Consider the following 13,391-nt stretch of genomic DNA (forward strand, 5'->3'; position numbering starts at 1 on the left):
TTTTATTTTAAATTTACCTCATTACACTGTTGATGCTCCTCTAAGTTTATCTATATGTTTGTTTTTAATTTTAGACCTTAATAAAAATAAATAAAAATTACAAAAGAACATTAAAAATTTAATAACCTAAAAAATATTATTTTTAGATTCTAATCCTAAGTACAGAGAAGAAGAGGAAAATAAAACAAAATTAGAAAGAAAATAAGAAAAAAACACCTTTCAACTACTTGGTCAAAGCATCTTGAGAGGTGGAAGAATAAGTGATTTGATCCAATAGGATCCTTTGAGTCCTTTGCAGAATTAATCGTATGAAAAAAACTCTTAAAATCATACTAAGTTAAGATTGAAAAAAAAAAATATTCAAAAAATTTATTTATTTTTAACTTTTAGCACAATATCATATTTAGAGATAGATCCACTATTTTTTATTTTAAAATTACATCAATAGCTTTCTTTCATTTCTTCTGATCTTGTTCATACTAAAATTTCAGATTCAAAAATATTTAAATCATGAATGAGTTTTGGTGGACCTAGACGAGTCAGATTCGATTCAAATAAGATATAATATGTTACTTTCATGCCCTAAATTTTACCATGCCAAAAAACTATTGACTCATGATATTAATAGACCTAAGAAAAAATTATTTAAAAAAATGAGACTACTTTTGACACAATGCTATATGTCAGTGTTCAACACTACTAAATTTACTTAGTGCAATATCAATAGTTGTTTTGCACTCTCCTAATAATGTTCATGCTAAAGTTTTTGATCCGGCGAGAGGAACGTGTGGTGACGTGGATGATGAGTAAGATCCGGGGAGAATCGCTGGCGATGATGTGGACCAAGGGTAAAGAGATCCTGATCTCCTAAGGCCATAAAGAAGGGAAGGAAAGACCGACCTCTCAGAGAATAACAAACTCCAGTACCAGATATGAGATCTTCCTAACTTTCATCCAAAAAGGTCCTGATCTCTCCCCCTCTGGGGTTCGATATTCGCGCCTCAAGCAAATAGCCGACCTAGCAAACTGCCAACCTCATTAAGAGGTCGGCACGTACTTTAATACTTAAGACAACTTCTCCGTAGTTTCAATTTATAGCCGACCTCATTCAGAGATCAGATTTCTTCAACCTCTCCCCCTACAAAGCTCGGTCTTGCACAATAATTCATCACCAACCTCACCAAGAGGTCGGCACAGGATTAGGATTTAAGGTATGAACTGATCTCGTCCTAACCTCGGTGTTTATATGATCCGATCTCATACGATCATAGTAGTATCAGACTAACTTCATGTACCAACCCCATCATAAAGTCGTCGCATGCCACGACACTTGGAACAATGGTATATACACTTCGCCCTTTTGCGACAAGCTCAACAAAGCATAGGCCTCACATGCGGACCTCATAACCTGGTCCCGACATCGTATACCGACCTCATGACCTAGTCCCGACATCGTATGCCGACCTCATGACATGGTCCCGACATCACATGCCGACCTTATGACCTAGTCCCGACATCACTTCCTTCAGCTATGGCGTACATAGAGAGCTCGGGGCATATCTAGCTCAACTCATCAACCCGCCTAAAGCTTATTGTATACCTGCACATCCCAGCCACACATACGAATCAGCTCTTATCGACCTCAAGTAGTTGGACAGATGACAACAGATCATCACACTGGCCTTTTCGTCAAGTTTAGTAACTTATCCGTAAGGATTAGGATATAGACTCAGTCCTCCTACTTGGTCCCGCACGATCCCAGCCATCCAGAGAAGATAACCTGCGTTGCTAAACCATCAGATGCACGGAATCTGTCACAAGATCGATCCGACGATCTCGCCTCCACCACCAATTGCAAACATAGAGATCCGAGGATATCACTCCCGCCACCTCTATATAAACCCCGCAGGTAACTTTTGACACAATGTCATATCGAAAGCTAGACCTTTGATTCACTTTAGGATGACACTAATAATTTTTTTCACTTTTTTGATCTTATCCATGTTAAAGTTTTAAGATTCCACAAACATTTAAACTATTAATGAGTTTTGATTAAAACTCATAGATCAACCTAGACAAGTCAGATTCAGTCCAAACTTGGTCTATTAAGTTCTTTTCACTCTCTTAAGTATCACCATGCCTTAAAACTTTGATTCATGGCCCCTGTCAGTTTAGAAAAATTATTTTAAAAAATTTAACTTTCTTTACCTTTGATACATTATCATATGTGGACATAGACATCTTCAATTCACTTTAGATAATACCAATATTGTCTTCCTTAAAGTGCTCTGATCCAGTACATGCTAAGTTTTAGAATTTCAAGATCATTTAAATCATCAATGATTTTTTTTTATCAAAACTCACTGATAAGAGTCAAAAGTAATGAACGTGCATTTTTTAAAAATTATATCTCATAATTAGTAGGGGTCGGGAAATGGAAAGAACCTATTCATTTGGTTTTAAATCATATTTGTATATGCCCATCAATCCGTTATGGTCTTATTGATAACTTAAATGTCTTGAAAATTCTAAAACTTTAGCATCAAAAATGCCATGTTCGGGAGATTGCAGAAACTTAGTTCAAGCAGTGCTGAGTTTGTACTAGAGTGAATCAGAAGTATCTAGATTTCGATATAATATTGTGTCAAAAATAAAGAAGGTTGATTTTTTGGAATAATTTCTCTAAATTGATAGATGTTATAAGTCAAAAGTTTTAGGGCATGGTGCCAGTTAGGGGTGTATAAGGCTATTAAATTTGGTTTAGACTAAATTTTATTTATTTAGATTGATTAATAAATTTTGATTAAAATTCGTTCATGATTTAAATACTTTTGAAATTCTAAAATTTTAACATAAATAAAATTAAGAAAGTACAAAGAAATTATTGGTGAGGTTTCTAACTAGCAATTTTAAATCCAAGTTATTAAGATTATTTTGGTATGATAATATGATATGTGCCATAATTTAGACCAAGGTAAATAAAAAAAATATAACACATTATAGTAGTTAACAATATTAGAATGAAAGTATTTTAGGGATGAAAGATATGATAGAGTATTATTTTATATATATATATATATATATATATTTAAAAACATATTTTCAATGAAACAATAATAAAGGACAATATTTTTTATTTTTGCCAGGTGAAAGTTATATCTAATGTATTCTTCTTCTATTTTGTTTTTCTATATATTGTTGGTCGCATAGACCCTGAAAGCTTAGGTTGTGTCACGTATCTTAGCAATTTTCATGTAATATCTATATTGAAAAATAATAAGTACATTTGTACCTTCCTTTATTTTATATATATATATATATATATATATATATATATATATATATATATATATATATATATATATATATATATATATATATATATATATATATATATATATATATATATATATATATATATATATATATATATATATATATATATATATATATATATATATATATATATATATATATATATATATATATATATATATATATATATATATATATATATATATATATATATATATATATATATATATATATATATATATATATATATATATATATATATATATATATATATATATATATATATATATATATATATATATATATATATATATATATATATATATATATATATATATATATATATATATATATATATATATATATATATATATATATATATATATATATATATATATATATATATATATATATATATATATATATATATATATATATATATATATATATATATATATATATATATATATATATAAAATAAAGGAAGGTACAATGTACTTATTATTTTTCAATATAGATATTACATGAAAATTGCTAAGATACGGATAAACACAACCTAACTTTGAGGGTCTATGGACCAACAATATATTAGGAAAAACAAAATAGAAGATACATTAGATATAACTTTCACCTGGCAAGAATGAAAAATATTGTGTTTTATTATTGTTTCATTGAAAATATGTTTTTTTAAAAATATATATATTAAAATAATACCTTTTATCATATATTTTCATCCCCTAAAAAATACTAACTACTATAATGTGTTATATTTTTTTTATTTTATTCATATAAATTATGGCACATATCATATTATCATACCAAAATAATCTTAAATAGTTTTTTGATTTGAATTAAAATTGCTAGTTAGAAACCTCACCAATAATTTCTTAATTTGTACTTTCTTAATTTTATTTATGTTAAAATTTTAGAATTTCAAAAGTATTTAAATCATGAACGAATTTTAATCAAAATTTATTGATCGATCTAAATAAATCAAATTTAGTCCAAACCAAATTTAATAGCCTTATACACCCTTAAGTCGCACCATGCCCTAAAACTAGACTAATAACCTCTATCAATCTCAAAGAAGTTATTTCAAAAATAAATATCTATTTTAACACAGTTATATAATCGAAAATGTACGATGCTCGTCCGGTAGTCCGGTCGCAATGGTTTTTGTCGCAATATTATAATATTTATCCATGCTAAAGTTTTCAGATTTTTGAAAGCATTTAAGTTATCAATAAGACCATGACGTATTTGGTGGGCATATACAAGTATGATTTAAAACCAAATCTAATAGGTTCTTTATTCCCCCAACCCTACCTAATTATGAGATATAATTTTAAAAATAGCCGTTCATTACTTTTTGACTCTTATCAGTGAGTTTTGATAAAAAAAAATCATTAAATAGTTAAATGATCTTGAAATTCTAAAACTTAGCATGTACTGGATCAGAGCACTTTAAGGAAGACAATATTGGTATTATCTAAAGTGAATTGAAGATGTCTATGTAGCATATGATAATGTATCAAAGGTCACAGAAAGTTAAATTTTTTAAAATAATTTTTCTAAACTGACAGGGGCCATGAATCAAAAATTTTGAGCCATGGTGATACTTGAGTGAAAAGAACTTAATAGACCAAGTTTTAGAATAAATTGACTTGTATCTAGGTTGATCTATGAGTTTAATCAAAACTCATTAATAGTTTAAATGTTTGTGGAATCTTAAAACTTTAACATGGATAGATCAAAAAAGTGAAAAAAATTATTATATTGGGTATGTGTAAAGTGAATCAAAGGTCTAGCTTTCGATATGACATTGTAGAAGCACCTGCGAGTTGTAGCAAGGTGGCGGGAGTGATATTCATCGGATCTCTATCCTTGCAATTGGTGGTGGAGCGATCGTCGGATCGTGTTGTCGCAAGAAGTTCCCGTACCATCTGATGGTTTAGCGGCAGAAGGTATCTTCTGATGGCACGGTGATTTTGGGGGACCGTAGGAGCTAGTCTATATCCTAATCCTTCGGATAAGTTGCTCAACTTCCGCGGAAAAGGCCAGTGTGATCTGTTTATCATGTACCAAGCTCTTAGAGTGCCAATAAGCTAGTTCGTATGTGTGGCTGGGATGAGTATACAATAAGCTTTAGGCAGAGTTGACTAGTTGAGCTAGATCGAGCTCTCTATCTACGCCATAGCTGAAGGAAGTGATGTCGGGAGTTTGGTTATAAGGTCGGCATGTGATATCAAGGATAGTGTGGTAAGATCGACATCGATCCTGAATTGGTGATAGAGTGGATCCGAATATCGGGCCAAGGTTATGAGGTCCGCATGTAAGTGTTTTGTTCTTGAGCTTGTCGCAAAGGGCGAAGTGTATCTTTTGCCATTGTTCCAAGTGTCGTGGCATGCGACGACTTTATGATGGGGTTGGTCGTGAAGTTAGTCTGAGATACTCCTATGATCGTGTGGGGCCTGGATAGTATAAACACCGAGGTTGGGCGAGGAGTAGGTTTCGGCATACCCTTAAATCCTAATCCTGTGCCGACCTCTTGGTGAGGTTGGTAATAAAGTACTGTGAGACCGAGCTTAGGGGAGAGGTTGAGAGAAAAAATATAAATATCTGAATGAGGTCCTCTAGTATGAACATTATTAGGAGAGTGCAAAACAACTATTGATATTGCACTAAAGTAAATCAGAAGTGTTTAGATCTAAATATAACATTGTGTCAAAAGTAAAAAAAAAAATTGATTTTTTTGAATAGTTTGTCTAGACCAATTAGATCATGAGTCAATAGTTTTTTGGGGCATGGTGAAACTTAGGGGAGTCAAAGTAACATATTATATCTTATTTGAATCGAATCTAGCTTGTCTAGGTCCATCAAAACTCATTGATGACTTAAGTATTTTTGAAATCCTAAAATTTTAGTATGAACAAGATCAAAAGAATGCAAGAAAGCTATTGATGTAGTTTTAGAAAAAATTAGTGGTGTTTATCTCTAAATATGATATTGTGCTAAAGTTAAAAAAATAAATAAATTTTTTGAATATTTTTTTTTCAAATTAACCGGGATAATGATTTAAGAGTTTTTTTAGCACGATTAAATTCAAAGGACTGAAAGGCTCCTATCGGATCAAATCACTTATTCTTCCACCTCTCAAGATGCTTTGACCAAAGTAGTTCTAAGGTGTTTTTTTTCTTATTTTCTTTTTAATTTTGTTTTATTTTCTCTTCTTTCTCTTGTAATTAGCTATTAAAAGAATCTAAAAATAATAATTTTTAGGTTATTAAATTTTTAATGTTCTTTTGTAATTTTTATTTATTTTTATTTTTATTAAGGTCTAAAATTAAAAACAAACATATAGATAAACTTAGAGGAGCATCAACAGTGAAATGACGTAAATTTAAAATAAAATCTAGATCTTTAAAATCATCAATGACTTTTAGTTAAAATTCAATGATGAATTAAAAAGCTCAAAATGTTTGTTTCACTTTTCTTTTTTTTTCTTTTGTATTAAGTTCTTTTATAATTTTTTTATTATGATAAAAATAAAAATATGAATAGATTTAGAGGATCACAAGCCATCTTGACATAAATTTAGAATAAAATTAAAATTTGTATAAATATTAATAATTTTTAATCAAAATTTATTAATATATTTTAAATTTTGTAAAAAAATATAAATAAAAAGAGATTATTCAATACGAAGATGTTCATTTGATATAAATAAGAATTTTTTAAGATTATTAATTTCTTTTATATAAAAATCTTTATAAAATAATTAAATTTTTAATTTTTTTATCATGATTCTTTAGTTCAGTTTAATTTGATTCAAATGAAAAAAAATTAATTTAGAGGTAAAATAAGTGAAAAGTATATGCTAGTAAAAAAAGCGTACTTTTTGATAAATTCGAAATTTAAGATTTTATCAATTGATTACCTCCATTTTAATTTTATCAAGTTTAAATTCTCGTCATATTAGATATTCGATTACCTTTGTTCAGCGTATTAATCTTGATCTTTCAAAATTTTTTATTATTTGACATCCGATCAACCTCTTAATTTATCAAGATTTCACTATTAACTAGCATCTAGTCAATCTTGATACACCAGGCTTTACCGTTGTGTAGCATCCAGTCAATCTTGACATGTTAGGATTTCACCGCGCTGCTATTTCGCATCCGATCAATTTTGACCTGTCAGAACTCTATCACTATCAAACATCTAGTCCTCCTTGACCTATTTGGATTTCGCTTCTCATGTCAAATGTCTGGTCATCCTTAATCCACTTGGACTTCGCCTTTGTTAACTCCATATTGGACTTCTAACCATTAAATATTTAATCAACTGTGACTCACTTGGACTTTTCTCATATCAACTTTCTATTGGACTTTCGACTATCAAATATTCTATCGATCATGATCCATTTAGACTTCTCCTCTCATGTCAATTCTCTTCCCTTCACTTTCCATCCGATTTAGAGGGGATAAGTTTTTCTCTCAAAATTATCCACTGAAGGATTACATTTTCTATCTATTGTAATTTTTTAATTAAGTAAACATAAAAAATTTTCTTAGACCCGGCCACTATTCGGAATTGATGGTTTAACCATCCTTAAAATGTCGACCCTTAACTTTAATCGTCCAAGATGATTTACGGTTCGTAGTTCGGAATTGCCATTACAGTTCGTGACTATTCAAGATTATTATTTTTTAAATAAAATAAAATATATAATTTTATAAAAATAAATAAATAAATAAGGGTTTGTACTTATTTAAGTACATACGTATCCTTTTATGGTATAGGAGAATCAAAGTTTATGTAGTTCACTTACATTTTTATCTTTTTTTACCATAGGAAGTGAGGTTATTACTCATCTCCATTTTCTATTCCCGTAGTATTCATTCCTTCAATATCAAAATCTTCTACTTTGTCGTCTAAAAATTGTATTCCTTGTATTCTTTTTCTGCTCTCGTCCAATAATCAAGTAATGCTTGCGCTTCTAAAGAGTCGGGAGATAAAGTAGATCATTCTTCAATCAATATATTATCTTAAGAACTAAATGTCTGTTCTAGGACAATAGTCAATACTGGACAAGTTAGAATTTCTATGTAGTGATAGAGAGGATGAAAAAATTTTAAGCCTTCTGTAACCACCATCATAGAATATAAAAATCTGAATCTCTATCTATTTCATTAAAATAAAAAGAAGTCATAAAAGAATTCTTAAGTTTCTATCTAGAATTTAAGGATCCTCGTGAATGTTTCATTCATTCTCTTAATAAAAGTTATATTTTTGTAAGTTTTAAATTATTACTAGTACTGATATTATATGTTTCAAATATATTAACTTATAATCCATATTTTAAATTATAATTTTATAAATTTAATATAAATAATTTCTAGTATAAATATCTAATTTAAGTCTAAGGTCTAAAATAAATATAACTAAATAAATATAAAAATATAACAAAAAAATTTCATTTTGTTTTCATTACTAATACCTAAGAAGATAAAAATTCATTTATTTAAAACTAAAACTATATTAAAAATTTTATCATAACTAAATAAGAAGTATGATAATAAATATCAAAAAATTATTCAGTTGCATTATTAATACTTTAAAATTTTCATAAATACTACTACATATGTTCCATGGTATGAACATAAATATATATTAGTATTATTAATATTTTATGTAAAAATAAATATAATAATTCTTTATATTAAAATAAATTTTATAATAATTGATATGTTGAATTTGTATATCACGTGAAAATTTTTTAAATCTCATTCCATTAAATTTATAAAATATACCTCATTATTTCATTATAATGTAATAGGATGTGACCATAAATATGAAATAGTAATTTTAACCGACTTAATTTATTTTTTAAAAATTTTTAATCCATCTTGAATATATAATTTTAAAATATGACATATGCAATAAATATAAAAAAATAAATCATAGCAGATTGACATATAAATTTAAGTTCTTCAATATTTATAATATTACAGTTAATTCATATTCTTCTAAAATTAACTATAATAATTGAGAGATTTTGTGAGCATTATATATTTATTAAAAACTCTATAAGTTGATAAATATTTTTAAATTATCCAATAGTTATCGATTCAATGAGAAATTATTGGTGCAAGGAGCACTAGTCTATCCCCCAGAGTTTCGATGTTTGATAATACACCTAGGTCTGGTCAGTTTAACCAAGGGTTAATCCAAACAAGACTTAATGTTTGGATGTGAGTGAAGTTTAGTCAGGTCAGTTTGACCAGAAGACTAGCGAGAAGTCCTAGTCAGTTAGACCGGGCAAGGAGAAATCCTAGGTGATGCTAGGCAGGGAAAGACCTAGTTGCAGCTAGGCATGTTCCGGCTCCTTGCCGACGATAGCCACAACACCAGGCAATAGGAGGCCGCGTCAACTTGTACTTCCACGTCGAGGAGAAAAGCCCTGAGGAGACAACAAATGAACGCACGGGTCAGCGGGGCGCCGGGGGATCCCGGCGTGGCCACTCCGACGCTCAAGTCAGGCAACGAGTAAAGAAGTGTGTATTCGGAAAGAATTCAGAGAGTTCATTGTCATACCTGTGTAGCTTATATAGAGCGGGGGGGGGGGGGGGGGGGGGGGGGCGATATTTTAGGATCTAAATGCCGGTGATTGGCTATCAATCTCCTATTGACGTGGTAAGGATAATCTTCGAGGGTTTTTGGTTATCTGACGGCTCGGATTTGTAGATCTCTATCCGACGGTTATGCCTGCCCGAGGTATCTTCTCTGGATGATAGAGTTTAGACTGGGCCAAGTGGGGGACTTGGTCTAGGTCCTCTTCTTGCAGATGAGCCGCCGAGTCTTGTGGGAAGGTTGGTGGGGTGCTGCGCTAACATATCTGCTGCAGACGGAGGTCGGGAGTGGCCGATTTGGGGAGGCGCGCCTGCGTGCGGGCGGCCTTGTTTTAGTGGGGGGATCTCTTTGGAGCGATCCAGAGATCTTTGTTGGGACCCTGGTCCGGAGGTAGGCGGGTGGTGCCGGTTCCTTGTCCGGAGGTAGGCATGCTATGCCAGGGCCTTGCCCGGAGATAGGCGTGCGATGGGGTAGGCCTGTGCTGCTAGCGCCTTGCCAGGAGGTAGGCAGGTGATGCCGATACCTGTCCGGAGGTAGGCATGCGATGCCTGGGCCTTGTCCGGAGGAGGTAGGCATGCGATGCCGTACCTTGTCCGGAGGTAGGTAGGTGATGCCGGTACCTGCCAGGTACCGGTTGTACCTTGTCCGGAGGTAGGCATGTGATGCCGATACCTTGTCCGGAGGTAGGCATGCGATGCCGGTACCTTGTCCGGAGGTAGGCATGCGATGCCGGTACCTTGTCCGGAGGTAGGCCATGCGATTATGAGGTTGGTTATGAGGTGGTGTATCATCATTAAGGACTGACTCTCGATATGGCGGAGAGTCCAGCTGGTGTGTCCTTGTATATGTTACCCCTTGTTGAGGTTTGCACTCTGCTCAATTATCCTTTGGTTAGAGGATGACTTCCCGTGCCGATGGGAAGAGGAGTCCGGGTCTTTCGCGTGAGGTCTGTGTCTTTTGTGTTAAGGAAGGTCGATCTTCCCTACCCTTCCCTAAGTCTTCAGGAAATACCCTTCCGGGCTTCTACCCCTTCTCTATCCGTATCCCTCCCTTGGTGAGGGATATTCGTCCCGGATCACAAGCCTCCCGACCTAGTTTAGTCGAAGGAGACGAAGGCGACTGACTGAACTCGAGTCGGACCTAAGTGGCCCTCCTTTCTTCTGCCGCGTTGCCGCTGTAGCGGGGGTAAGTTTCGCGCCCAATTTATTGCTCTTCCTAGTCCGTCGATCTGAGGCTTTGATGCTTCAACGGTCGAGATCGAACGACCGTTTGATTTATCTCCTCTTCCTTCCGCCTTCTCCGATTACTTCGCCTAACCCTAGTCCTTGCCTTCGCGCCCTCGATCGCCTGTGCTCCAATCTCCTTCGCGAACCTCTTGCTTTCCGTAAGTTTTCCTTCCTTTCCTTAAGCGTTTCGTTCGCCTTCCCTGCATTCCTCGGGTTCTTCTTCCGGTCCTCTTCGTTTTCTGTCGAAACCCTAGTTTTCCGTTTTGTCTCCAAGGTTGTCCTCTTTGCCTTCGCCTTTTCTTTCGCTTAGGTTTTCTTCTTGCGAGCTCCCCTAGCTTTATTAGTCACTAGTTCCTTAGGGTTCTGTTACCTTTTGTCTTCCTTGGTACTGGTCCTAATGTCTACCAAGGTCTTGTGGTACGAGAGGTGCAAACCCTTCTCGATTCACCGAGGATGAGGGGATCCTGCTTCGCGCACAATTCGGGATCCCTGATGATCATCAGATTCTGGTCCCTACGAGGGACCAGAGGCCCCATGAACCTCCGCCGGGGTTTGTGACTTTCTTTCGGGAGCAAGTAGAGGGAGGCCTGCGTTTTCCCGTTCCCTTCTTTTTGCAGAACCTAGCCTCTTACTTCCAACTCTCGCTTTCCCAACTAGCTCCAAACTCTTTTAGCCTGGTCTGCGGTGCCTCTATTATCTATGATGTCTACCAGATTCCCCGGGATCCCACTACCTTCCATTACTTCTTCGACCTTAAGAAGGGGGGAACGGGTGAGATTTATTGGTCTGCTAGGCCCGGTCATAATTTTTTGGACAACTATCCAACCTCTCACAAGGGTTGGAAAGATAGGTATTTCTTCCTGAAGCCTCCTCACCCTTACAATTGGCCAACCTTCTTCCGACCCGAGCCCCTTCCTTCTCCTGACTTGGACCAGTATAGGTTCAGCCACCTCTTTCTGACGACTTCTCAACTTCTTTTAGACCTCAAGTTCAATGTGCAGGCCTTGATTTCCAATGAGGCCTTGTTGTATAAGGCTGGGTTAAGTCCCAATAACATTCCCCTGGGTGCCCCTTTGAGTAAGTTCACCTGGTGTCGTTTATATTTCCTTTTTGGTACTAACTAATTCTTCCTGCTATCTTCTTGATAGGGGACATAATGCTGAGTGCTTCGGTGAAGGAGAGCTTGAAGTGGGAGCTTACTACCACCGACAGTTGGTGGGTGGGAGAGGATGCTGCTGGCTCCTCCGGGGCTACTCCCGAGCTGGGGGAGGCTGCTGTTGGCACTGAGCCTGAGGAGTCTGCAGCTATCGCTGGAGCTGGGACTCCTGCTACCGAGGGGGAGAGGACCTCGGTTGTGGAAGAGGCCGGGGCTTCAGCCCCTATTGCTGCTGTTGCTGATGTGGAGGTATCCCTACCAGTCCCTTCTGAGGGCCCAGTTGATTTTCCTGTTCCTGTCGAGTCTCTTGGGGAGGAGGTTTCGGAGTTGGGTCCTTCTTCGGTGCCCGAGCCGACTCCCGAAGCCCCTCCAGCGGACGTTCCTCCCTCTCCACCACTGTCAGGGAGACCCGCTCCCGTAAGAGGGTGAGGGAGGCCAGGAAGCAGGTTTCCTCAACTTCCGGGGGCTCGGAGCCGATCATCATAGACATAACTGAGCCCTTGGATGATCCTGCTACCTTTCCGGAGTCAGAACCCTTGTTGGTCTCCCCGCTTAGAGCCATCCTTCCCGAGCTCCGCACCAAACGCCAACATGATAAGGGTAAGTCTTTAGCCAGCTCTTCTGGGGATGTCGACACTCCTGTGCCTCAGCCCCCACAGGTGCGTTCGAAGAAATCGCGGGCTACACGTCCTCCTCGTGTTCAAGTGAGTCCAGAGCCCCCTTTGCAAGCTATGCCTCCAGACTCCTCCCATCGGGTTTGTACTTCCGAGGAAGACTATAAGCGTTACGCGGAGGAGGTGCTTCCCAAGTTGTCGAATGATCTGTTATGTCAGCGCATAAATGGGTCTATGGGCATGGTATGGTTTTCCTCTTGTTCTTGTAAATTATTTTTACTGTCGTGGTGATTCCCCGGCCTGTATCCTTAGGTCCTTCTGGAGTATCAAGAACTAGAGGGCCGGATTCCTCCTCTTGAGTCTGCCAATCGCCAACTTGAGGCCCAGGTGGCCGAGCTTCGCTCTCAGCTGAAGACCCCTATAGTCGAGGCGGAGTTAGCTAGGGTC

The sequence above is a fragment of the Curcuma longa genome, chromosome 10 (genome assembly GCF_044706935.1).
Source record: "Curcuma longa cultivar G26 ecotype Majalengka, Jawa Barat chromosome 10, ITB_CL_G26_1.1, whole genome shotgun sequence".
NCBI lineage: Eukaryota > Viridiplantae > Streptophyta > Magnoliopsida > Zingiberales > Zingiberaceae > Curcuma > Curcuma longa.